The following is a 24,625-nucleotide window of genomic DNA, read 5'->3' on the forward strand; positions in this document are numbered from 1 at the left end:
TGTCAAAGCACTTTGGTTGAAATGCAAAACATATAAAAAATATAAACACTCTTATACCTGAGAAAACTGGAGTATGTTTACACACAGCAGCTATTTTAGTGATCCTTAAAGGAGAAGTTCACTCCAGAATGGCCATTTATTTTCTTTACGCCAATAAAAAGTTTACACAAAGATATGTTATTCACCAAAATTTCAGCCTCCAACGTTCGCTATAACCCTACGAAATCTTTCCCAAAACTCGACAACTGAACGCCGCCATCTTGGAGCTGGTAATGTATGCGTGACGTCAAAGAGCTCACCCTTTAGTTTCAAAACTCCTTGTTTTTGAATTTTTTGGAGCTCTGTTTGCGCAAAATGAAGCTGCACAAACAGGCATTTCGACAAACAAAAGCCACTACGAAGAAACAAGGAGTTTCGAGTATTTAAATTTCCCCGCCAAACTTCAGGCTGAGCTCTTTGACGTCACGCATACATTACCAGCTCCAAGATGGCGGCGTTCAGTTGTCGAGTTTTGGGAAAGATTTCGTAGGGTTATAGCGCACGTTGGAGACTGAAATTTTGGTGAATAACATATCTTTGTGTAAACTTTTTATTGGCGTAAAGAAAAGAAATGGCCATTCTGGAGTGAACTTCTCCTTTAAGCCTGGTTATCACTAGCGACGCAAGCACAAGCGCAAGTACAAGCAGTGAAAACGGTTTCAGCGCGAGCAAAAGGGAGGGGGGTACTGAAAAAAGTTTTATACGGGGAGGCTCCGCCCCAAGCGCTTACCCCTTACCCTTTTATATACTATTTTCACAGGAATTGTACCCCTTTTGTATACCTTTTACTCAAAAAAGGTACCCCTTTCATACACCTAAAAAACATGGCATAGACTTAGAACAGGACGTTTTCTTGTCATTTTCATGTTGCGCTTTATAACTTAAAATAATACAGCCATAAAATGCGTCTGTTCGAAATATTTTAATTCAAGGCCCATTTAAAAACCTAAATGACGGATTTTCATACCCTTTCATATACCTAAACTTGTGAAATCCCTACAGTTTTATATACCTGAAGCCTGAAAAAGGTACCCCTTTTGGGCGGAGCCTCCCCGTATAGGCCGTTATATGGAGTACCCCCCCCCCCCCGGGTCCACAAAGTGGTCCCTGATTAAAATTCCGATTTTACACAGATGAAATGGCAGCATTTGAAGTAACTGATCGGCTTATCAGCCAAACGGAAGAAAGTTGTCCTTTTCGATGCAATCGTTGTAAGGGTGTTCTAGCGGTAGTCTCATGCAACGTAACACCTCCATCCGAGGTCTTTGAATGAGTGAATTCAAATGTCTGGCCTTGTTAAGCATCACACATTTTAAGTTAAATTTTAAATCCTGAGATAGCTGGTAACTAGGATTATACACCAGAAATCCACGGGGAAAACCGCTGTTGCGAAATGACATGTGAAACAGCAAAAATAATGAATTTGATGTGTCAATAACGCATGACCCACGACGCACGACCCACGACCAACGACCCACGACCCACGCCAATTAGGCAATCTCTCCTACTTGAGCTTACTTGCTTTCACAGTTTTACAATGTTCTTTATAATTTTGTAACGTATAGTTTGCTGTATGTCATTTTGTATCAGCACTGAGCAAGCAGCGTGGCGAATATTTACAACCAGGAAACGAAACGTGTCTCGTTTGCATACATGTGAACCAAAACAGTGATGCTACTCTTGTTTACCGTAGCTTGCATCAGAATATGCAAATTTATTTCCCCCAAACGCGACGCGGTACGCCCACGCAGTTGATATACACTCTTTTCTTTTTATAAGAATATTGTTTTTCTGGCCCAGGCTGAAAAGATTATAGCGTTGACATTTCTGTTTTAGCATGTACTGGAGTTATGTGAATACCTTCCTGCAAAAGTGCTATTAGCATCAAACATACGGCTAGTGCTGCTTTTACGCTCACAAAACTGGTCCCGGTTTGTACAAGTTGTAGAAAGTTAGAGAACAGTTCAGATGTAGAGCACATCTAAAAAGGACGCAAGGGGGGCTTGGACTGCCTGTTCCCCTGCTGCGTCCAAAACTACTAAATTCTCAATCCTTATTACAAAAAAATCACCCTTTCATCTAAAAATACAAATAGTTGATTAGGTCTTTCTGAATTGAACATTGGAGAAGTAGGCCTGTAAAATCAGGGGGCGGACGGCTTTAACGTTCTAAACACTGCAGTAGAGAAGCCTCTCCTCCTCGATCGATTGAAAAAGAAAAGAAAAGTGGCGGTAGCGAGCGGGAGCGATATTCGTGGATAAAAGTCGCCTCACGAGAGGAAATAAGAGGAAACTAAGCCTATCGCCTTTTTATACAATGGCGAATTTATTCTGATGATTTCTAGCTTGCAGTCAATCTCGAGCTCAGAGTACTCCAACATACAGTATAAAACTCGCAAGTAAGAACATAATTTTTAAGAACCTATACTGTTAGGCTAAATTTCCCCGTTAGACACCTTCTATATAAGAACCTCGTTGAGCCTAAAATTTGGAATTAAGTTCTTAATTTCTAAAATCGATTACAAAAGTTTACTTTTAGAGAAATAAGATAAGTCGACATTCTGGGTCCTCTTCGGAGACTAGGAGCCTTATCACTCCAGTTGCCATGTAAATACCAATGTTGAAAATCATAAAATATTATTATTGATACAGTCACATAAATATAAATAAAGTGGTATGCAAATTTCATAAACCGGTGAGGAAAAGGCTGAATACCACTGAAAATTCAATTAGCAACAATGTAAATTCCTCTTCAGAAAATAAGAGCCTATTAGGAACCTAAATAGCCTAAATTTGTGCTAATTACCATTTATGTTAGAGCCTGTTCAGGCTAACATGGAGAAATGCAGTTTCTTACTCGCAGGTGTTTATACTGTATGCCTTGGATTGTATTTAACAAGAGGACAGTGCAGGGACAGCGGAGCATTTTTCCTGTTGGGGGGCAGACTAGTGACTTGAAGTAGGGGACTTTAGAGACGCTTCCCTTAGTAAAACTTAATTTTTTCGGAAATATTGGGGGGGGGGGGAGGGCTAAAGCCCCCCAACCCCCTCCCCCCGCTGAGGAGCTGACAAACGACAAAGAATACAACACAGCAACAGGATAAGTCAATTTTATTCAAATAACATTCCAATTTTTACCTTTTATTACCAAAATCGTTGCGCTCCCACATAAACCCTTGTAAATCTAGTCTTTATAACAAAATACCGCTCATAAGCAAGAGTCCTGTTCCCGGTAATCTGGTAGACAGCTGAGCTTGGGCTGCCTGTGACTAAGCTCACTTTAGGCGCCTCCTACTAGGAGAAATCAGATCAAACTTTGTAAAACGCGAATAGTTAACTGAACTCCAGGCCCGTATTTACATTATTCTATTTATTGTACTTTAGGTTAGCTTATCAGAGAGCTCACTGACGCAGTTTGTAATGGACAACTTAGAAGAGATTCTTCAGGCACTTTTTATTGGCATTGCAGTGGCGTCAGTTTTGCTTCACACGTATCGATACAGTAAGGCCGCTGAGCTGCTAAGTGAATGTTTGGTTCTTCTAAAAAGCATTCTTCAAAGTTGAAGGAGGACAAACGGAACAAACTTTACGCGCTGGTATATCACAGGCTATTTGATCTTTACTGCCTTGTCGGTGACTATGAGAATGCTATCCACAGCGGCGAGCAAGCTACCCTTTTATATCACGATATTGGTGAATTTGAAAGCGCGGCTGCGTTGCTCGAAAAAATTGGCGATTTGTATCAGTTAACTGGCGAACACGTGAAAGCCAAAGAAAGATACGAAATAGCATTTACATTCTACTGTAGCAAGATGATGAAGTTCAATACTTCTGAAATGCCCGTTTTTAAGCGAAGAGAACATTTAAACAAAATGCTGGTACTGACAACCAAAATCGGTGACAAGGAAATGGAAGGATGGCTTCTCAACCAACTGGGTAAGTTGTCCTTGTCGCTTTATGAATACCCTGAAGCGAAGGAATTTTTTGAAAAGGAACTTTTAATCTCGAAAGAAACTGGCAACAGAAAAGAAGAAGGAAGAGCCCTCGGCTGGCTCGGTAAAGTGTATCACAAAACTGAAGAATATCAACAAGCAAAACAACATCATAAACAGTCAGTGGCAATCTTGGAGGAGGTTGGTGAGATAGAAAATGTAGGAGAGGCCTGTAGCGAGCTGGGGAGAGTATGCGAAAGTCTTCGTGAGTTTCAAGAAGCGAAAACATTGCTAAAGAAGGCTATCGAAATAAGCGTGAAAAGTGGGAACAAAAACGGAGAAATGATTGATTACCGAAACCTTGCTGATGTCCACACATCGTTAGGTGAATATGATGAGGCGAAAAAATGTTATCACAAGACACTTGCTATTAGTAAAGAAATTGATAATCGAAAAGGAGAGGCCTCGGCATACAGTGGTCTAGGGGGTTTTTATCGCGTTCTGAACGACTTTGAAAAGGCTGAGAGCTATTGCAAAAAGGCACGTGAAATCTACAAAGTAACTGGTGACCTGAAAAACGAAGGAACTGAAAATATCGTCCTTGGAGACCTCTACCGTTTTATTGGCAAATATGAAGAGGCAAGGAAATGTATTGAAAGAGCGCTTGTTATCCAAAAACAAATTGGCGATAGAAGAGGAGAAAGTAACACATACTGTAACCTTGGTACTGTTTATCACTCTCTCGGCGACTATGCTAAGGCCAAGGAATACCACGAACAAGCACTTGCTATCTCCATAGATACAAATCACCTAAGAGGGCAAGGAGTCGACTACGGAAATCTCGGAACTGTCTACCAGGATCTTGGTGATTATGACACGGCATACGAGTGCTATAAGAAGGCACTTGAGATAAACATTCGAACTGGTCACAGCGAGGGAATAACTGCAGCATACGATCACCTGGGAGTCGTTTGTCAGCATCTTGGGGAATATGTAAAGGCCGAAACATATTGCCAAAAAGCCCTTGCAACCGCTAAAGAAATTGGCGACAGAAGAAAAGAAGCACACATCTTATCCAATTTGGGAAATATACAAAAAATGATTGGCGAATATGAAAAAGCAAAAGCGTTCTACGAAGAGGCACTCCAAATCATCAAAGAAGTTGGAGACGTCGGGCAAGAAGCAGTAATGAACGATAACCTTGGAGTTGTTTATCAATCTCTCGGTGACATAACTACGGCCAAAACGTTTTACGAAGAGTCACTGGCAATCACGAGACGAATTGGAAGCAAAGATTTGGAAGGCGGTGTTCTCAGTAACTTAGGAACTTTATATTCTTCACTGGGTGAATATGATAAGGCGAGGGAATGTTGCGAACGGGGATTACAAATTTCAATAGAAACCGCTGACAAGAAGAGTGAGATGGCATTGAACAGCAACCTAGGATCGTTGCACTTGTCTCAGAATGAATTTCAGAAAGCATTAGAATGTTTCAGAACAGCACTTCAAATCTGCGAACAAATGGGAGACGTCCATGGGAAAAGCAAGAGCTACTGCAACATAGCAGGGGTATATATGGTGTGTCAAGATAATCCCAAAGCTTTATCGTATCTCTCAGCAAGCATTAAGAGCCTCGAAGAGATACGAGTATCAATTGGGGAGAGCGAACATTTCAAGATGGGGTTCGCGGACGAAAATGCTGATCCTTATCGATTAATGGTTACTGTCTTGTTGAAACTGAAATGCGTCAACACGGCATTGTCAATCTCAGAGCTTGCACGTGCCAGATCATTAGCAGAGTTAATGGCAACTAGATATTCCTGTAAGGATTTGCCTGGTTTTGATCCCAATCGATGGATTGACTTCGCGAATGTCATTAAACACAAATCATGCACATGTCTATCATTTTGGTTTGTGTATGTAAAGCTTCTCTGTTGGATTGTAAGGGCTAGCAGGGTAGACGTTGTAACAAATAAAGATCTCACTGCAGACATCCGACCTCAAGGTGCGTCTATTCAAGACTTGCTGGAAACTTTGGTGAATCAGTTTTACGAAACATTTGGGCTTTTAGAAGGAGAAAGATGCGAAGATCGCTCGCTGTTTTTATGGGAAGAAAACACTACGGAAAGATCCCCATCAAAAGTTGAAGAAGGTGTCACCACCTCTAAGGTAACGGAGCAGAACGAAGGAGACCAGGATCCACGAGTCTTAAAAGATTTGTATAACATCATCATAGCCCCTGTGCATAAACTTCTGAAAGGATCTGAGATCATCATCGTTCCTGATCGTTCTTTACACAGAATTCCTTTTGCAGCGCTGATGGACGAGAGTGGCGAATATCTGTCTGAAAAGTTCAGGATTCGTTTCATTCCTTCTTTGACGACACTCAAGCTGATCCAAGACAGTCCAGCGAACTATCACAGTCAATCAGGTGTCCTGATTGTGGGAGATCCTGAGGTTGGACTGCCAGAATTATGCCCCCCACTTCCCTGTGCCAGAGAGGAAGCAGAGATGATTGGGCGGTTGCTGCATGATCGCCCTTTAATTGGAAAACAAGCCACCAAGCAAGCTGTGCTTCAGAAGATACACTCAGTGAGTCTTATTCACATCGCTGCTCACGGTGATGCCGACAGAGGAGATATCGCCTTAGCCCCTGCCCAGCATATAAAAGGCAAACCGAAGAAAGAAGATTTTGTACTGACGATGCACGACATCTCAAGAAAGCAGTTGCGAGCCAAGCTGGTGGTGCTCAGTTGTTGTCACAGTGGACTCGGGCAAATCAAAGCTGAAGGAGTTGTCGGAATCGCTCGAGCGTTCTTAGGATCTGGTGCACGCTCAGTGCTGGTGTCTCTGTGGGCTATGGATGACAGTGTAACAATGCAGTTTATGAAGCAATTCTATGGAAACTTGGTCCGTGGGAAGAGCGCCGGTGAGTCTCTTCATGAGACCATGAAATGGATGAGAGGAAATCCACAATACCGTGAAGTGAGAAAGTGGGCACCATTCATGCTGATTGGAGATGATGTGTCATTTAACTTCAAAAAGTGAATGTAAGTGCTGAGTTTCATGTTATTAAGCCTTACACTGATGTATATGGTCATTGAATGTAGGGAATATATGTATTGTGTATACTGATTCAGTGCTAATTGGAAACGGCGTGTCACCTTAATTAAAAAAAAAATACATGTAAGTGTACTATGACATTTAAATTGTTTGCAGTGTAGACCGATGATACTGCGACTGCCATGCAACTAAGGCTACCCAAAAAAATTATGTAAAATTGACGATTGAAAACCTCTTATGTTGACACTGGATTGATTTCCGAAAAAAGTCATCGGTCTAACAATCTGCACACTACACAACTAATACATTTCTGTCGGTTTTAATCTATTTTACACTCTCGCACACTATTAGTTAAGCTGCAAAAAAACTTTATTGGAATGGGTAGTTTGGTTTGAGTAGTCGCACTGTAGAGGTAGGATAAATCCTCGGTGAATATACTGTCCATACACGGTACGTTCGGTTTGTTGTCCAAAGAATCGGAGTACGTCAGGTGGATTCAATTTGTTTGCTTGAAACTGAGAATGACAACGATGTATTGGTGATCCCCTTAAGATACATCATTAAACTGTAAGGGGAGGGCCTGTTAATTACTTACGCCTTTTTTCAACAGGAATCAAGTACCGGAGGGAAATAAAAGACATCTGACAAGACAGATTGTGATTCATCATGTTGTGACAAAAGATATATGAAGATTTCGTTGTCGTTTCCTAATTTCTAGGGTCGTCGACGCTTTGAGGTGAAAAAAGTAGTAGGCTTAAGCTTCTCTAGTCATTTGATCAACAACTCTACAGAAAACAGAGGAAACGTAATCATTTGTCGCGCTCGAGAAAAGTTTTTTTTTTAGTTAATTGTCTGAAGTACAAATTTGACTGTTAACTGTGTTCATGTGAAACAGGCTCATTTAAATTTATATTGACGATGAGTGGCATTTTAACTCGAAAAATTCTAAATGAGGATAGTAACAGAAGGCATTTTTACACATTTTCACATGATATGACGTTGCCCCAGTCCCTGCAAAATTATAGTGTTGAAGTCAAAGTAACGTTTTTTGGGGTGAAAAGCAAACTGGTTTTGTACATATTGCAGTCACTGTTCTATTTTCGTTATTGTGTATTGTCGTAAGAAAACAAAACTATATATTCCCTATCATTTCCCTATGCATTTGTAATGAAGAATGTGTAAAACTACTGCATTATTGTACATTAGCACTATGCAGTTGTGCTATACTGGAATTTTCTGACCAGTTTAGACGGAAGCCGTTTGTTATATTTTCTTTGTATTTTACAGCAATTGACGTCGTTTGCAATGCACCGGTTACTGAAAATATTTGTTATCTATAAAGGATTGTTTAGTTGAAGTCCAAAAAAAAAAATGGTAGAGTCGAAGGGCTGGTTTCCCCCAGCGACGTAATCGGAAGCGCAGTCGTAGTCTGAAACGTAAAAAGCCTTACGTTTTTGTTGAAATCATAGCACGGAGTCGCAATCGCAGCACCCGATTCCCTCTATAACGCGCGACTGCAGGGAATCACGGTAGTTGTATTCATTACTGTAAATTCATTTAACATCAGCACTGAGTCCTGGGAGTCTCTTGCCTCCGACAGACCCTCCTGGCGCCAATGCATCACCCAAGGAGCCCAGGCAGCAGTGAAACGCAGGTCCCGTAAAGCCGAGGAGAAGCGAGGAGTACGCAAGAGAAGAGCCGTCAGCACCAACAGCACAGCCCCTACCCACTTCTGCTCCACATGTGGGAGAGGCTTCCTTGCCCAGATTGGCCTTATCAGCCATCTCCGGACTCACCAAAGAATCTAGATGTCTTATGGTCATCTTCGAATACGAAGGACGAACAACAACAAAAAACAACATTCATCAAACCATGCGCGAGACTCAGCAACGATGCACATTGCTGAGTCTGGCGCGTGGTTTGATGAATACAACTACCGTGATTCCCTGCAGGCGCGCGCTATAGAGGGAATCGGGTGTTGAAAGCGCGATGGAATCGGAATAGGAAGGATCCTTCCGATTCCGCTCCTGCTTCTGTCGTTTTGATTTCCAGATCTTAAGGTTCTAACGCTTTCGATTTTGTTTACGTCGGTAGTGGGAACCAGCTTGAAAATACAACAGTTCCTGTTACTAAGTAATTTCAATAATTAGGCTCGGAGACGCATGCAGATGAAACGAGTAAGTGCTTTGATAGAATGGTGCATAGACTGTTTATGTTCAGGTGTTGAACATTACAATTGATTTAGTGTCCCTGAATGCCTCATTAATATACGCTTTAAATGACAAATCAGGGATTTAGAATGTTTCTTTATTCTCATTTGATCGCCCCGATCATTTCTATCGCATCGATCATTGCAAATACTAAGACGATCGTAGACGATCGATGCGATTGGAAGCGATCGGGGGTTTTCATATGATCGTCCCGATCGCCTGGTATGAGCCAAGACCTATGAAAAAAATCGTTTTAGCCCGAGATCTAACACAATGGCAGCCTTCAATGAAAGAACAAAACTCGTGGCCTCCTATCTTCTCAGTTATTACAGTTTTACGGCGTAAAAAGGAAAGACAAGCTGAAAGGATAGAACACGGGCGATCCAAGCGATCGTGATCGCCCCAACCGCCGCAGACGTTAGCGATCGCCTGTGTAATGTTCTCATATAATCACCTCGATCGTAAGAAAACTTTTTGAAGTGACAGAGGCGATAGAAACGATCGGGGCGAATATATGAGAAATCGACAAATCAACGAAACAAGTAACACCACGTTTGAAGATGAATTCTCCTCCGCAACTCTCTTTTCATTGCACTCAACTGCGCACAAGAGTAAATAGTGTAGCCCTGTACTAAAGAAGTTTTATCTTTTTAGCCTGGACACCCTGTAAGCGAAGTATCATTACGACCGTGCCTAGAAATGTGCATTAGAATACCGATTTAACCGCCGATTCCTACGGATGAAGACCCTCTGAACAACGTATTAAATACCATGCAATAAAATCGAAGTAAGACCGAAGGCTTATTTTGGGATGCAAAAAGTAAATAAGACCGTGTTACACACACACGTGTAGCAATGCGAGAACAGAAAATGAGTTAAACTTAGGCGGAAGACTAAACGAAACACGATCATGAGGGATTGGGTAAAAAGTAAAGTAAGTTAATTTACCCCAATCCCCTCACTATCGTGCTCTCTGCTGGGTTTCCTTCCTCCTCAAAATCAAGACCCTTGATCTCCTTGCTTTCGTTGACTTCCGGCTATAAGGGAGTACCACCCCTTTCTCCCCTTCTCATTTCCTTTCCTGTTTGCGTCTAATAGGTAGCCTAATGACGCACAAAAATTTCATTTCCCATGTTTAATCTACTGAAAACAGTTTCGTCTTCCGCTTTCGTTTTGGAACAACCCGGTAAGTACAGCTTGTATCTTGTTTTGTACTGGAATAAGGCATTAGAAACTTACTTCATAGAAAACTTACTTCACTGAAATTAATCTTGGTGCGATAAAATTTACTGAACGGCTGACTTGTTGCGTGGCTTGAGTTTGAGGTGGAAATTTCAAAGATTTCTGTCTATTCATCACCGCGGCCAGCATATTAACATTTCGAAACCTTGCTTTGAATGCTAAGACAAACAAAGCGTGAAAGATAATGTTTACAGGGAATTCAATGCGAAATGATAAGATAAGTTTATTGCGGCCATACATTTGTATGTAGGCTGCCCAACATATCGGACCATATCACTTTCAGGATTGAATATTTAAACTGTTATTTTAACATTCCAAATCCTAAACAAACACAGTATTATTTCATTCCATGTTTGCACTAGTTCCGTAATAGTGGTCATGACTATCACAGACATGTCGATGCGACCGAATGGCATCATTTAAAAACTTTTAAAGTACAAAGCTGAGAACATAGTTAAGTACAAGTTAGTACAGCTTGGCAAATGGTTAAAATTAGTTTAATTCTGTGCGCACTGTTGATCGTGTTGCAGCCAAGTAGAAGGCATGAATAATTGTATCTGAACTGACCAGTTTGTGTAATCTGCTCTAATCATCTGTTCAGGAGAACGAGAAGCTTAAAATTGGATTAGTGTGTTGTGAATGATTTCCAGTAGTGTTTTTAAGTAATTGTGGGCTTATTTTATTATTGCCACTATGGCTCGATGAAGTCAAAGTGTCCAGCTGTGATTACAGAGGCCATCCCAATAAAATGTTTCGTTTCCCATCGCCTCGTCTCTTGTGATGGTGGGTCGGTCGGTCGGGCAAAAAAAAAAAAAAAAATGAACACTTGAAGGGTTCTGGGTTCCAGAGAAGGTCAGGCTGCTAAGTAAGATAGCCTGATTACAAAGTCAATTCGAAAACGTGGTCTTTTCGTTCGTTATTCCTTATCAAATGTCTAAACAGTCTTTAAATAACTTAGTATCGATGTTTATTATTATGAAACAAGATCGTGTGCTTGTAAATTAAAGTACTTGCTTCTTTGACTAGTAAATCTGCAATTTTTTTTTTTTACTTTTTGAAAAAAATGGGTCAGTCGGGCGATGGGAAACGAAACATTTTATTGGGATGGCCAGACAGAAAGCTGCCTACTTGCTTCTGAAGTGTGGTAATGTTCTTTATAATTTATTATAATTTGTCCTGTGTCATATTTTATCGGCACTGAGCAGCGTTCAATGAAAACATTTGAGAATATTAAAATGGTAGGCAATAAAACTCGCACGGCATTTGATTTGTATACATGCCAAGTAAAACAACAATGTTACACTTGATTGCTGAAGCTTAACATTAGTATATTTTACATAATATATGCTAATCAGAAAAGTGTAAAAGTGTTATTCATTGCTAATGTACTATTTTGTAGAGTTTGAGATTGTTCCTAGTCAAAACTAGAGGGCAGGAAATATATACAAAGAAACAACATAAAATATAGTATACAACCAAATAGGAATTGCACATGCAAGATAAAAATGGGGTATCAAAGTAAAAGAATTCATAGGAATTGAAGAATCGTCTTTCTCGATTTGGTATGGTTTATGTAGCAAAGGGATTACATCAATGACTAATTAATGCCAACAATGACTAATCAATGATTGAGAATTTGTGGCCTATCGATTATTCATCGATTACTCATCGATAATCGGCAATAATCAATGACTACTTAACTGATTACCCATCAATTACCTATTGATTACTCATTGATATCATTGACATCATTGATGTCATCGATAAGTAACGATAGGGTGAAAAGCGAGCGAAGCGAGCTGCCCCTCGCATCTTTCTTCACTCTGCTTTCTTCCTTGCTTCCCATCCTGGGTTACCATGGGGTTACCAGGTTCACGGGTTACCATGGCACCTGACTGTGACTTAACTTTTCGAGCAACTGAAGGCCTGGTTAAAGGCTGTGTAATATCATAGCACAGAATTAAAACGTTCTTAATTGCAATTATTGTTATCCCTCAACTTTATTTTTCTCGGCAAGTCAGTCAGTAGATATTCGACTAGATCAGTTACTAAAAGCATGAATAGCCGCTCACCTATCATTTATCTGGCACCTTACAAAAAAAAGTTTGCAAAAAGAGAGAAAGTTGCACCCACTGAAGCTCGTATAGAAAACAAACGTTGACAATGATTCCGTTTAAAAGGGAAAGTTCTTGGCATTGTGTATAGCCACATGACTGAACCAAGACAAATCTCAACCAACCAATTTTGCTTCACGATAACGCGGGAGAATTTTTAGCGTACATAGGGGCAAAAGGAGACTATCTTCACTCAACTGCATTGTTACAGTCCCCCTAAACTAAACCGGGAGAACAGGAGGGCATTTTGCGTGCGCATGCGTCGATATGGGCTAGTGAGCACGACAGAGAAGTTCTGCTTTCGATTGTTTACATATTTTTCACAATTTATGGCCTAATTTTCAGCTCAAAATAAAAGGTGTTTTAAGATTTATTTGCTGTATACGATACTAAGAGTCCTTGCTTTATCTTCTGACAACAACAAGCATACTTTGGTGTCGGCGTGCCGTTTATCTGATCGACTTTGGCTATGTGTATTACTGACATTGCGCGTGGACAAAATGGCGACCGAATGTCGAGAACCTAAATACCTTGCCCATGTTTTTAATAGCTGGGAGATCTAAACGGACAAAGCGCTACGGCTACTTAGTACTAAAATATAAAACAGCAGTTTTAACTATACGATGTTATAATCAAGTATCCCGGGTTTGAGCGAGTGGTCATGATTTTGTTCAGATTTTTCATAAAACTGCAATTTCATCGTTCTCACGATGCAAAAATCTCAAAATCTAACCTTGATCTCCAGCGTCTACCGATGATATATGGAGCCTGAAGTACTTGAACTATCGTCTAATGCTGCGAAGGTAGCGTTAAAAAATGGTCTATTGTGGTAATTTTTAGCTTTCTTTAACCTACGTTCTCGCTGGTTTATTCTAACAGAGAAACTATCGTTTGTGATTATTTCCTTAAACGTGAGCATTGGTCAAAATAACTTCACATTTCGATGTACCACAATTATTCCGTTGAACAAGAAAAGAATTACTGGGATCGGTCTTATTTTTAAAGTGTTATGGTAATTCTTTGCTGGTAGACTATTTGTTTACATTTTACTATGTTAATTAGTACATTTTTGGCTCCTTTATCAAAATCTAGCCTTGATCACCAGTCAAAAAATGGCATGAAACGAACAAGCGATATATATATTTTTCAGAAACGTTCTAATAACTGCTGCATAAAATGTCTTAAGAAATAATTTTTAACCATAAACAATGTTATTTTCAAATTTTCATTCAACGTTTGTTTCTTTAAGATTGATGTTCGTTCTATTATAACGACTGTTTTACTTCTGTGTCGCCTAAATGTGATTTAAAGAACTGCAGTTCTTGTTCCAGGAAACCCTGTTTGCCAGTCGAGGGCAAGTTGGCTTTGCTTTAGAGTCATCAGTGAGCTGCATTATCATGTGCAGAACACCCAAACATGTCTTTCCCCTCAGGGAAAACCCTTTTCTTTCGTGGTCGTCCCTTTAGGCAAAAAATCTCCCGACAAGCTATAATATTGCTCGCACTCTGCCTACATTACAGCAATTGATTTGATGTGAAGTTTTGATCCTAATATATCACACTCCAGCACACGAATAAATGTTTTCCTCTTTTTACGGCCTGTTTGATTTTTGTCGTTGAAGGCTTTCCTACCTGTCCCACATATTTTCCCATTATTTGCAACAACGATCCCGAAGCAGGCCAGAAAATCTGCTTTATAAGAGCCTTGCCACACACAAAACACTTTTTCTTAGCGAAATTTACGTGTATATTAAATTATGTGACGATAAACAGTACAAAAAACAAAGTTTGAATCTTCCGCGCCATTTTTATTCCCAAGATCACGCGGTCTTTGTACAGCGGTTGCACGCATGCGCCCGCAAAATGCCCTCCTGCTATATAGTGTTACCGGGAGTGTCCAAAGAGTCGGCTATTATTTGCAGAAAAGGCAGGTGACGGAGATGAGTTGGGGGGATCTCGGGCATTTTTCCTCCAAAACTGATCATGCTGAAAAACCAATATGTTCTATAACGCAAATGTATCTAAGCTTATGCTTAATTCTATTTCTTACAATTTATGCCAGGTTACAGTTGAACACTTATGGACAACGTAGAGAAGATACTTCAGGCTCTCTTTATTGGCATTGCAGTTGCGTCAGTTTTGCTTCACACGTATCGATTCAGTAAGGCCATTGAGCTGTTCACTGAATGTTTGGTTCTTCTAAAAGAGCATTCTTCACAGTTGAAGGAGGGCAAACGGAACAAACTTTACGCGCTGGTACATCACAGGCTATTTGATCTTTACTGCCTTGTCGGCGACTGTAAGAATGCTATTCACAGTGGCGAAAGGGCATTCCCTTTGTACAAAGAAATTGGTCGATTGGAAACCGCAGCTGCATTGCTCGACAAAATTGGTGATTTGTATCAGTTAACTGGCGAACAGATGAAAGCCAAAGAAAGATACAAGAAAGCATTAATATTCTACTCAAACAAGCTGAATCTTTCTGACATGCCTTCGAGGGTAAAATGTAAAAGTAATGTATCAAACGAAGAGAGTAGTAATGTACTACACTCTGAGGCAAATTTGCCTTAGAGATGTAGTACATCACTACTTCCAGTGCTGGATACAAAATATGGGACAAAAATGGATTCAAATATTGGAATCAAATATTAGAATCAAAAACTGAAATTCAAACCCTAGAAAACCAAGCCTGTAAAACCAAGCCTGAAAACATTCTTATAATCTTTTTTATTTTTTTACTGGCCTGAATTCTAATCTGGAAATTAAATCTTGAATACAGTGCTGGCAATACGCGATAGCTTTTTTGGCAGATCATCAGTTTTACCTAAAATTTTAAAAGGATCAAGCCTCGCTCCATCTTTATCCAACTATATATTAACTTAAGTTTTTAATTTTTTAAGTAGAATATTTTTGTATTAAAAATGAAAATATGTAAACCAAGCAAAGCAGATTATTTTTGACAATATTTAAAATCAAATGCTCTTATAGTTTAATTGAAAACTCTTGGATCTTAGTGGGTTTAAAAATCAAATCGCTCGCTCTGCTCAAACCCTAGGTCAAATTAATATCCATATGGTATTGTATTTATACAGTCATCTGATATGTGCTTAATGACTCGTTTGTCATATCCAAATTTGTATACTTTTTCTTCATATTTGTTTACAATTTGTTTATTCTGTCTGGTAATTTTATTTTCATTTACTAATGTGAGTTCTTTGATTTCGTTCTTTACAATTTTAATCATATTTGCGTGATTCAGTATCTGGGAATTTTCATGGTTTAACCTGAAACCTTTAATAACACATTTCTGTTTATTATTTCCATATGTGAAACTGTAATTCTTTGGACCTCCAGAAACGAATGTATTATTTATAGCTTCACCCTCTAACTCATCTGTTAAATTGCCTAGCATATCGCCTGTTTCTATTGTCTTACCATTCTGGGTTTCAATATACACAATGCTATCGGTATCAAAATATAATACTTGCTCATTTAAATAGTCTAATTTTTCATAAAGCATTAGCCTCGCACTGCTAGTCGTAAAGGATGCTACATATATATTTGTATTATAGGAATTATCAACAAACTGATCCTTATAAGTGTAACTCAATTGTACCATTTCTTCATTTATGAAATTCATGTTTAAATTATCAATGGTATCGTCGAGAACTACTTGATAAAATTCATTTATATCAGTTACATATTTACATTGATTCATGTTGGTTCTCTGTCCAAATTTACCCCAAAGTGAGTTTAAACACATTTTTGCAATAGCTCGTAAACCTGAATTTTCATTTAATTTACCTAATTCAATGTCTAAATTCGTTTTGACTTTATTTCTGAATATCATTTCTTCTTTGTCATTTTTAAAATTGTATTTTGTTGATTCAAGTTTTAGCTTCATGAATTTTTTTATATAACCTTTGAATAGATCATCGGATGAGTTCTCAAAATGCCAAACCTCATATATTTTTATAATTTTATAGCCTTTTTCAATGGCCTTATTGACCTCATCTGTTGTCCATGTACCAATAAATGCTCGTTCATTTTCACTATGTTGGCATCTTTCTTGTTGTTTTGATTTAGCACATGATATACACAGAGGGAACATTAGCTTTTCAGCCTTTTCACATTTGATTCTCTGAGGTAGAACAGCATGGTATAATTCTCTTGGAGCTAAAATTTTACATTTTATGAATCCATACCATTTTGTATCGTATTTTTCTGGTGATATTATTTTTTTAGGATGACCAATGGGATATTTTTTGTAGAACTGAACCGTAGGATATAAGGAGCAAAAGTCAACGTATTTACCACATTCGCCTTCTTTGAATTTGTACAATAATTTGGTAGCATTTGTACGCCCCCCGTAGAAAGCATCTCTAGGGTTTAGTTGCCCAACCACTTCTCTATACCAATCATTTTTATAATATTTCTGAAAACTTTTATCCTTTTTTAATTTACATTCCCACATTTCAATAACATTGTAACAAGCAGTTGTTATTTTGTTGTTTTTATCTTGTGTTTTATTATACAAAGTACCCATATCACTTTGATTCTTATTATTGATAACATCAGGTTTGTAACAATGTGGACAACCATGCCAGAAACAACCTTGAAATTCATAAATAGTATTTGTAGATGCACAAAAACCATCTACTTTTAATTTGTTATTGTTGCATTTGATAACTTTTTCACCACCTTCCAAGGCATGTTGAATTTTAATTTTATTTTTATTACTTATGTAATCAAGCCATGCAATACTAACTGCACTATGGTTTTCTGTTTGAACAACATTATCAATCACAGCTATGGTATTTTTAGGCATATAATTCCCTCTATAAATAGCCATACAAACACCGGCTATTGTGATGTATTTTAGTGGATCAATATTTTCTTGGTTTATGAAATCTTGTCTGAATTTTAACATACATCTTCTTAATATATCAACATCTGACCTACAGTATTCAATTAATTCTTTTTTGAAATCGAAAACATAATTTTCATTAACACGATCATTATACCATTGTAAAAATTTTTGTCTATCATGGGTTTTCATTTGATTATACCCATAATGCTTTTTAGAAGGTATTTTTCCTATATAGTTTTGATTACAAATTTTGTTGAAATAATGTGGGAAATATCCTTTTTTCAGCTCGTTTAAACCAAACGTTTTAGGAAACGATGATAATGGTTGCTGAATAAAATTTAAGCTGTCGATTATCTTGATTCTTAATTGTGGAATTTCCATCATCATAATTTTTGCACCATTGTAAATACAGTAAGGTTTAAAACCATTATCAATACACCATTTAAGAATAAAATGGGAGTCGTACCCTTTGGAATTGTGAGCCAGAAGTGTGTATCCTTTATATTTTTCATTAAGAATACCACTACAAAAACTATTAATATCATTGAAGATTGATTCATTACCATTGAAATCATGGCAGATAGCTAAATTAACTTCATGTGTTCCAGTGTTTTGTGTACATTCGAAATCGAAAAATAAATATTTTTCATTATACGTTTTACATGAGTAGCAATAATCTTTTTTGGGAATGTTTTTATTTAATCGGCATGGTTTTTCGCTCTTTTTGATGCAATTTCCTCCCTTGCATTTTATTTTTTTCATGAAACATTCATGCTTGTTTTCACAATATTTATTACAATTATTGCACATTTTGAAACCGCATTTATGTATTTTGATATATGGTTTTAGTATGATTTGATTGCATTTTAAACATTTTGCTACACTGCTACATACTGAATCATCATCATCTTTTTTCGATCGATTTCTTGTATGGTTTTTAAAACAACTTTTACCATGAAAAACACGATTGCAGTGTTTACAGGTAACAGCTTTACCGCTACATTTATTACCATCTGGGAAATATTTGAAACAAGAAAAACATTTTTGGGCACATTTATGCTTATCCCGTCTAGTATAAGCTTTTTTACAAGAGTGGCAGTAATATGCTACATTAAGAAGTGCTGTCATTGATTTTACGACATCAAAATGATTACGTGTTTTGTATAAATAAATTTTGTCTGCTTTACCATTATTGGATGTATAAATAATCTCATTAAACTGCTCACTATCAATGATATTTATTTCTACATTCAAATATTTTGCAAAGCTATCAGCATCTTCAATGCTATTTCCAAAATCGTTAATTGCAACACAAGCCTTTTCATGTAAATCTTTCGCTAGAGTCTCTTGTAACTTCCGAGACTTGTTTAACCCGTCCCTTAGCTGTGTTGTGGTGTAATTTTCAGGATGTAGATTAGCATAAGCTGTTATAATGGAGCGGGCTAAGCATATTGAATCATTATTTTTTATTGTGATAATACACTGTTTCCTATTCACAGTTTGTTTAGATAAATATAACCGACCTTTGCCTGCCGGTATCTTGACAGATTGAATAATTATTATGCAATTTTCTAAATCTATCTCTTTATATTCTAAAGTATTGATTATGTCTGAGAGTTGATTTAACTTGAAATCAGAAATTTTTATCATTTTTGTTGATATAGGATTATTTAATTCATCATTTAAAATTACCAATCTGAGTCTGTCATTACCTTTTAACTGTCTTTTCTTTATTGCCATTTCAACTATTTTTTCAAAAACACTAAAAATTTCATTTTTATTGCTTATAGCATTTTTACGTACATTTATTTTGAACTCATTAGTGTAAGCATTGAATTTTTTATTTTCGGTATTTCCAATTTCAGTTATTTTAAATAGAGGCTGGTCATTGGATGTTGTATCATAAATGCTGTCATCGAAATTAAATTCATTTGTGAGTTTAGTTCTTGAAATTGGATTTTGACTGCTAATCAGCTTCTTGTGTTGTTGTTTAATTTTGTTCATCATCTGTTTAAAGTGAGCTTCTCTAATTGAATCTTCCATTTGACTGAGTTGTGCATCACGTATTATACTATCGTTTTTGTCCCGTATAGCCTTATCCAAAGTCTTATCGTTTCGATATTTATGTACTTTGTTAATCACTGTTTGTCGGCTAATCTTTTTCACCAAATCCATCCATGAAAAGCCCATTTTTTTAGCATCAGCAAGGTAATCATTGGATAATTTTTTTATAAAGCTTATTGTTTTAGTTTTGGGTTTGGGTTTGTTTGTTGCTTTCTTTATTGGTTCAACTATTGGTTTGTTTTGGGGTTTTGGTTTGGTTACGAGTTTGGGTTCAGCCTTTGTGATGCTATCAATCAACACTAAATTACCAATACTGTTATTATTTTTGTCACCATTTTCATTTACAACGACTTTATCATCAGGAATCTCATTATAAAATGTCCTAAATACGAAATCTTTAACTAATATCTTTTTCTTGAGATCATAAGGGTTATCATAGTCTTTTTCTGCAATATATAAATAAGGATATCCATCTTTATCAATAGCCGGTTTAACTACTTTCATTTTTGGAATATTGAGTATATCTCCATCCGAAGTAGCACCAAGAGTGTTATCAACACTATTTATAAAAAATTGTTTATCATTATGATTAATGGTATTTTGTTCCATATTATAATTAGAGATATTATTTTTAATAGCGTTTTTAGATGTGAGTACTGATGAGATCACATCTTGAGTTTTTAGCGGGTTTTTAAAATTTTTTTTTCCATTTTCATATTTATAGTAAATTAATTTTTCTTTAAGTGTTTTTATAGTAAAATAATTTTTTTGATTTTTCATTTTTTTAAATAACTAGATATATTATATATTTAGTCATTGTAAAAGTGCATGATGTGTTGATTATATGTATCATTCTTCATCGATTATTTCAAACCGATCATCCTCTCGTAGACCAGCTAATATACTATTTGTGATGTGTTTTTTAGTTCTCATATGCATCCATTTGGATGCTAGATTGCTATCGTAATCGCAAACGTCGCATCTCCACTGTTTATTAAGCATGTATTTGGTTTTTGAATTTCGAATAGCTTTTATCCGATCATCGTCATTATCGTATTTGCATTTCCCAGCCATTTTCTCTTTATTTTATATTATAAAATATTTCTTTATATCAGTTTATAGTAATTCTTATTTTTAAATAACCAGATATAATTATATATTTGGTTACCGATAGTACAAGTAACAATAACAGCTATTAATATCAGTTTTTTATAGTGCGTTTAGATATAAACAGATAATTATTTTCTTTAATATATATATAGAATGACTGATATAACATTAAATATCAAACACCTTTTAGAATCTGATCAAAGCTCGAATGATATAGCCTTCATTAATAAAATGTATTGTATTCAGAGCATCCTTAAAACAAATATTTGTATTATTAAAATGCTATCTTCAGACATATCAAATGAAGACAAAAATCATGTACGTTTAAAGTGTATACCTGAAGACCAGAAACGACGACGGGGAAGGCCTCGTAAGGATCAACATTAAATACATAATTATTCAGTTTACGGTTTTAGCCATAAGTTATAAATGATTAATGAGTACAATGTTTTTAATGACGTGATTTCTATTGACCAATCATATTTCAACAAATTTTACTCAAAAAGTTTACTCAAAAGTTTACATAAAAGTTTACACAAAAGTTTACTCAAAAGTTTACTCAAAAAGTTTATTCTGAAATTTACTGCCAAAACAGCTGTTCCGTGAAGTTATGTGTGTTATATATATAATGCCTTGTAATTCTGAAATCCACTATGATTTAAAAATTTTAAAAGAACCTATATGCCATTTATGCGATCAACTATTGATAGAAGGTAACAAGGATGCTGAGCCATGCTGTAGTAAGCAGGATATGTCAAATCAAAACGGTATAAATGTTTGTATTAATTGCGGTTTGGTTCATGGTTCTATTTATTACAATGAGTTCATTGATTTTTATGCAAATATGGATAAAATACGCCGAAAATCGGTATATCATCGGAAGTATCACGTTGAGAATGTTTTAAACGATTTATGTATTAAAAATAGGGTACAATTGACTAGTGATCAAAGGAATCGAATTTATAAAGTGTTTGATATTATCGAATCCGGCGCTATTCCTGTTGTAAACAAAGGTAGAAAAAGACTTATATCAACCAAATTCATAATTAAACAGCTTTTTTTGATGATGAATCTACCTTGTGAATTTATCAAAATTAGCAAAAGCAAGAAAACGTTAGCCTATTATCGATTGTATTGGAATGAGATTTTGTCATTAAATTTTGGCGAAATAAATCGGATCATCCAATAAATTTCTTATCATATTTTCGTAGGTACTTGTCGATTATCGGACAGGTATCCGTCACATAATCGTCAATGTTCTTCATTGAAATTATGACGCTAGACGGATTGTAATCACCGCATCTCATCGTGTTTTTAATTGAGTTGAGTAAATGCTGGTAGCTCTGATATGCATATGTACTATTTTGAATTTTTAAATCGAGATTTTGATGATGCATCCAGCCTTGTATTAAAAGCGCTATTGTACTAATTGCAACCAAACTAACACCTCCTGTAGCAATACTTGATGAAATGGAGCCGGATGCAAAGAGAATAGACAATGAATTCCCTAATAATTTCCATTTTTTGAAACGTTTAACAGCCTGCTTATAAGCCCAACATTTTCGATGATATGTTTGATAATAAGCTTTCAATTCTATAATTTGTTCTTCAGTCAGTTCGCTTGATATATGGTTCCATGTAAATATGCATTTTCGATGTTTAGTCATATATATTAGTTATATATGATTTTTTTGCTTTATCATTTTGTTATTTTACCATTGCGCTTGTTCTTTATTGTGTAATACAGCTTCCTTATGTTTTGAATTAATCTATCAATAGAATCAATAATATTGCTAACCAATTTCACTGTTTTCATATAAGTGAATTAGATAAAATCGTTGGAGTTAGATAATTTATTCAAAGAATACATCGTATGTTTTATCTAAAAATTGAATTTTATGATAGATGGGCCCATTTATCGGGTATGTATTTTTACTAAAACCGATTCTTTGTATATAGTAACCTGAAGAAATTTGAAGGCTAGATGCATTCAGCGTATACCCCGAGAAAATTTTATCGAGACTAATGCCGTTGTTACAAATACCTATTCTAAATTGATTACCTATTTTAGTATACCAGAGATTCAAATATTTACCTATATAACCAGCTCTAATTTGCTCATAAGATACATCTAAATCATAATCGAGTGATAACTTATTAGACTCTACTTTCACCCATGGATAGGAAAAACTACTAACATTGTCGAAGTTAATTTTAATTCTTTCAGCGGATTTATAGTCATATTTAAATACCATATATATAGTCCAGTCATCGGATTCAGTGACATTTTCATTTAAATTAATTTCGAAACCACTCATAAAGCCCTTTTTTGGATCAAAATCTGATAACAATTTTGTGGGATTAAAGACAAGATTGCCATTTAATCCAGACACTACAGCACCGTTACTATCTGACATGATGAATTCAGATGGATCTGTTAGATCATAAAAATACTCGAAAATTTTATGGTAATAGCTGATGTTTCTTTTTTTATCCATTTTTAATTCAAGATCAGACTTCAAATTGTCCCGAAAATTTTTTAACTGTTCAAAATTAACAGCTTGGTCATTAGTAGTAGCTGGTTTAATACCATAAATAGCCTTTGTTTTCATATCAATCGATGCATTGAAAGCTATTCTATCATTTTCAACATAATATAGCTGATCGTATATCCTAGGATCAACGTTACTCTGATAACCTTTTATTCCATAAATCACGATATATGTTTGTAATTTTGGGACATATGCGTTCCCTGATTTCATCTTTAAAACGATATCAACATAGAGATAATTATTAGGATGTTGCTGATATTTATTAATTTGTGCTATTGTTCGACTATATCCATCATAAACTCGCGTAGTTGATTTGTCGATGTTGTCGATTGATGATACAATATCGATATCTAGACTATCATGATCTATTTCAGCTGGAAAAAATAGCTCGAAAACCATTGTGTATCGATTGATTGGTAAACTATATACATTGATACCTAATCTGCTTGAGTAGTATCCTTTATTGCTGTCAAGTACCAGCTTACTGTCTACAACTTTCGTATTGATCTTATGGTATGAATTCGGATGATCGATTAAACTGCCTAACTTTATATCATCTTCCTCGCTTAATTGATTGATACTATCGGCCATTATATGGGCAAACGTGTTTTCTTGGCCAACGGAAGTTATATGACTGCTATCAACATGATCAAGCATATATTTTTTGTTTACAGCGTCTGTATCATTGGTTGGGTTTTTTAGATGGGTTATATTATACCCACCCATATGGAGATTTGCCTGCATCATGTTACTACCGTGAATATCAAGCTTGCTTTGAATTTTTTGAGTCAAAACGCGTCCTACGACCTTCTTTAAAAAACTGTTATCAACGTACGATTTGTCTGCTTTGTTTTGAAGGCTTTGAGCTAAGACACCTCCTGATTTCTTCGTTAAATATGTATTATCAGCGTACGATTTGTCAGCCTTAGTAGCAAGTTTGGTATCAATTTCAGTCCTTACTTTGTTATCCTCAACACTAACATAGCCTACGTTTGGTACAGATCGATCGTTATATAAACTTGGATAATACACTTCGGTATTTTGCAATGAAAGGCCGGCACAATCAAACACTGTTTCATTTCTGTTCTTTTTAAGGAAGAATTGGTTAAGATATCGTTTATTTACGGCCGTCTCGAGATCCCTTGAATAATTTTCAATTGAATCATCGATCGCAACGTCATCAGGCGTTTTTAGCCCTATTACTCTCTTTTTGTTCAAATTGAAATTACCTTCAGGCGTAACATCAAAGCCGACTCCTGGGTCACCCTTTTCACCTCGAGGCCCTTTAATTGGTGTAATATTAGTGTTATTTGATTGTAATAAACCGTTTGAGTAACTCATATTATATCAATCAGTTATATTATATTATATTTTTTCATTGAAATTCTTAGTTACGAATTTTCGTGGCTTATCAATATATAAAAAGCTAAA

General features: G+C 36.4%; 1 protein-coding gene and 1 pseudogene across 2 annotated transcripts in view; both read left to right on the forward strand.

The window, feature by feature from the left end:
* LOC144654214 (uncharacterized) overlaps positions 1 to 24,625 on the forward strand; it is a 95,684-nt gene that overhangs the window by 57,553 nt on the left and 13,506 nt on the right. The gene's annotated exons all lie outside the window — the stretch shown is intronic.
* LOC144654204 (uncharacterized) overlaps positions 1 to 24,625 on the forward strand; it is a 56,655-nt pseudogene that overhangs the window by 19,654 nt on the left and 12,376 nt on the right. The window contains exon 2 of the transcript XR_013570874.1: positions 3,436 to 7,020. The product of XR_013570874.1 is annotated as an uncharacterized LOC144654204 (transcript). The remainder of the gene's footprint in view (positions 1 to 3,435; positions 7,021 to 24,625) is intronic.

The sequence above is a fragment of the Oculina patagonica genome, chromosome 1 (genome assembly GCF_052425735.1).
Source record: "Oculina patagonica isolate OP01 chromosome 1, crgOcupat, whole genome shotgun sequence".
NCBI lineage: Eukaryota > Metazoa > Cnidaria > Anthozoa > Scleractinia > Oculinidae > Oculina > Oculina patagonica.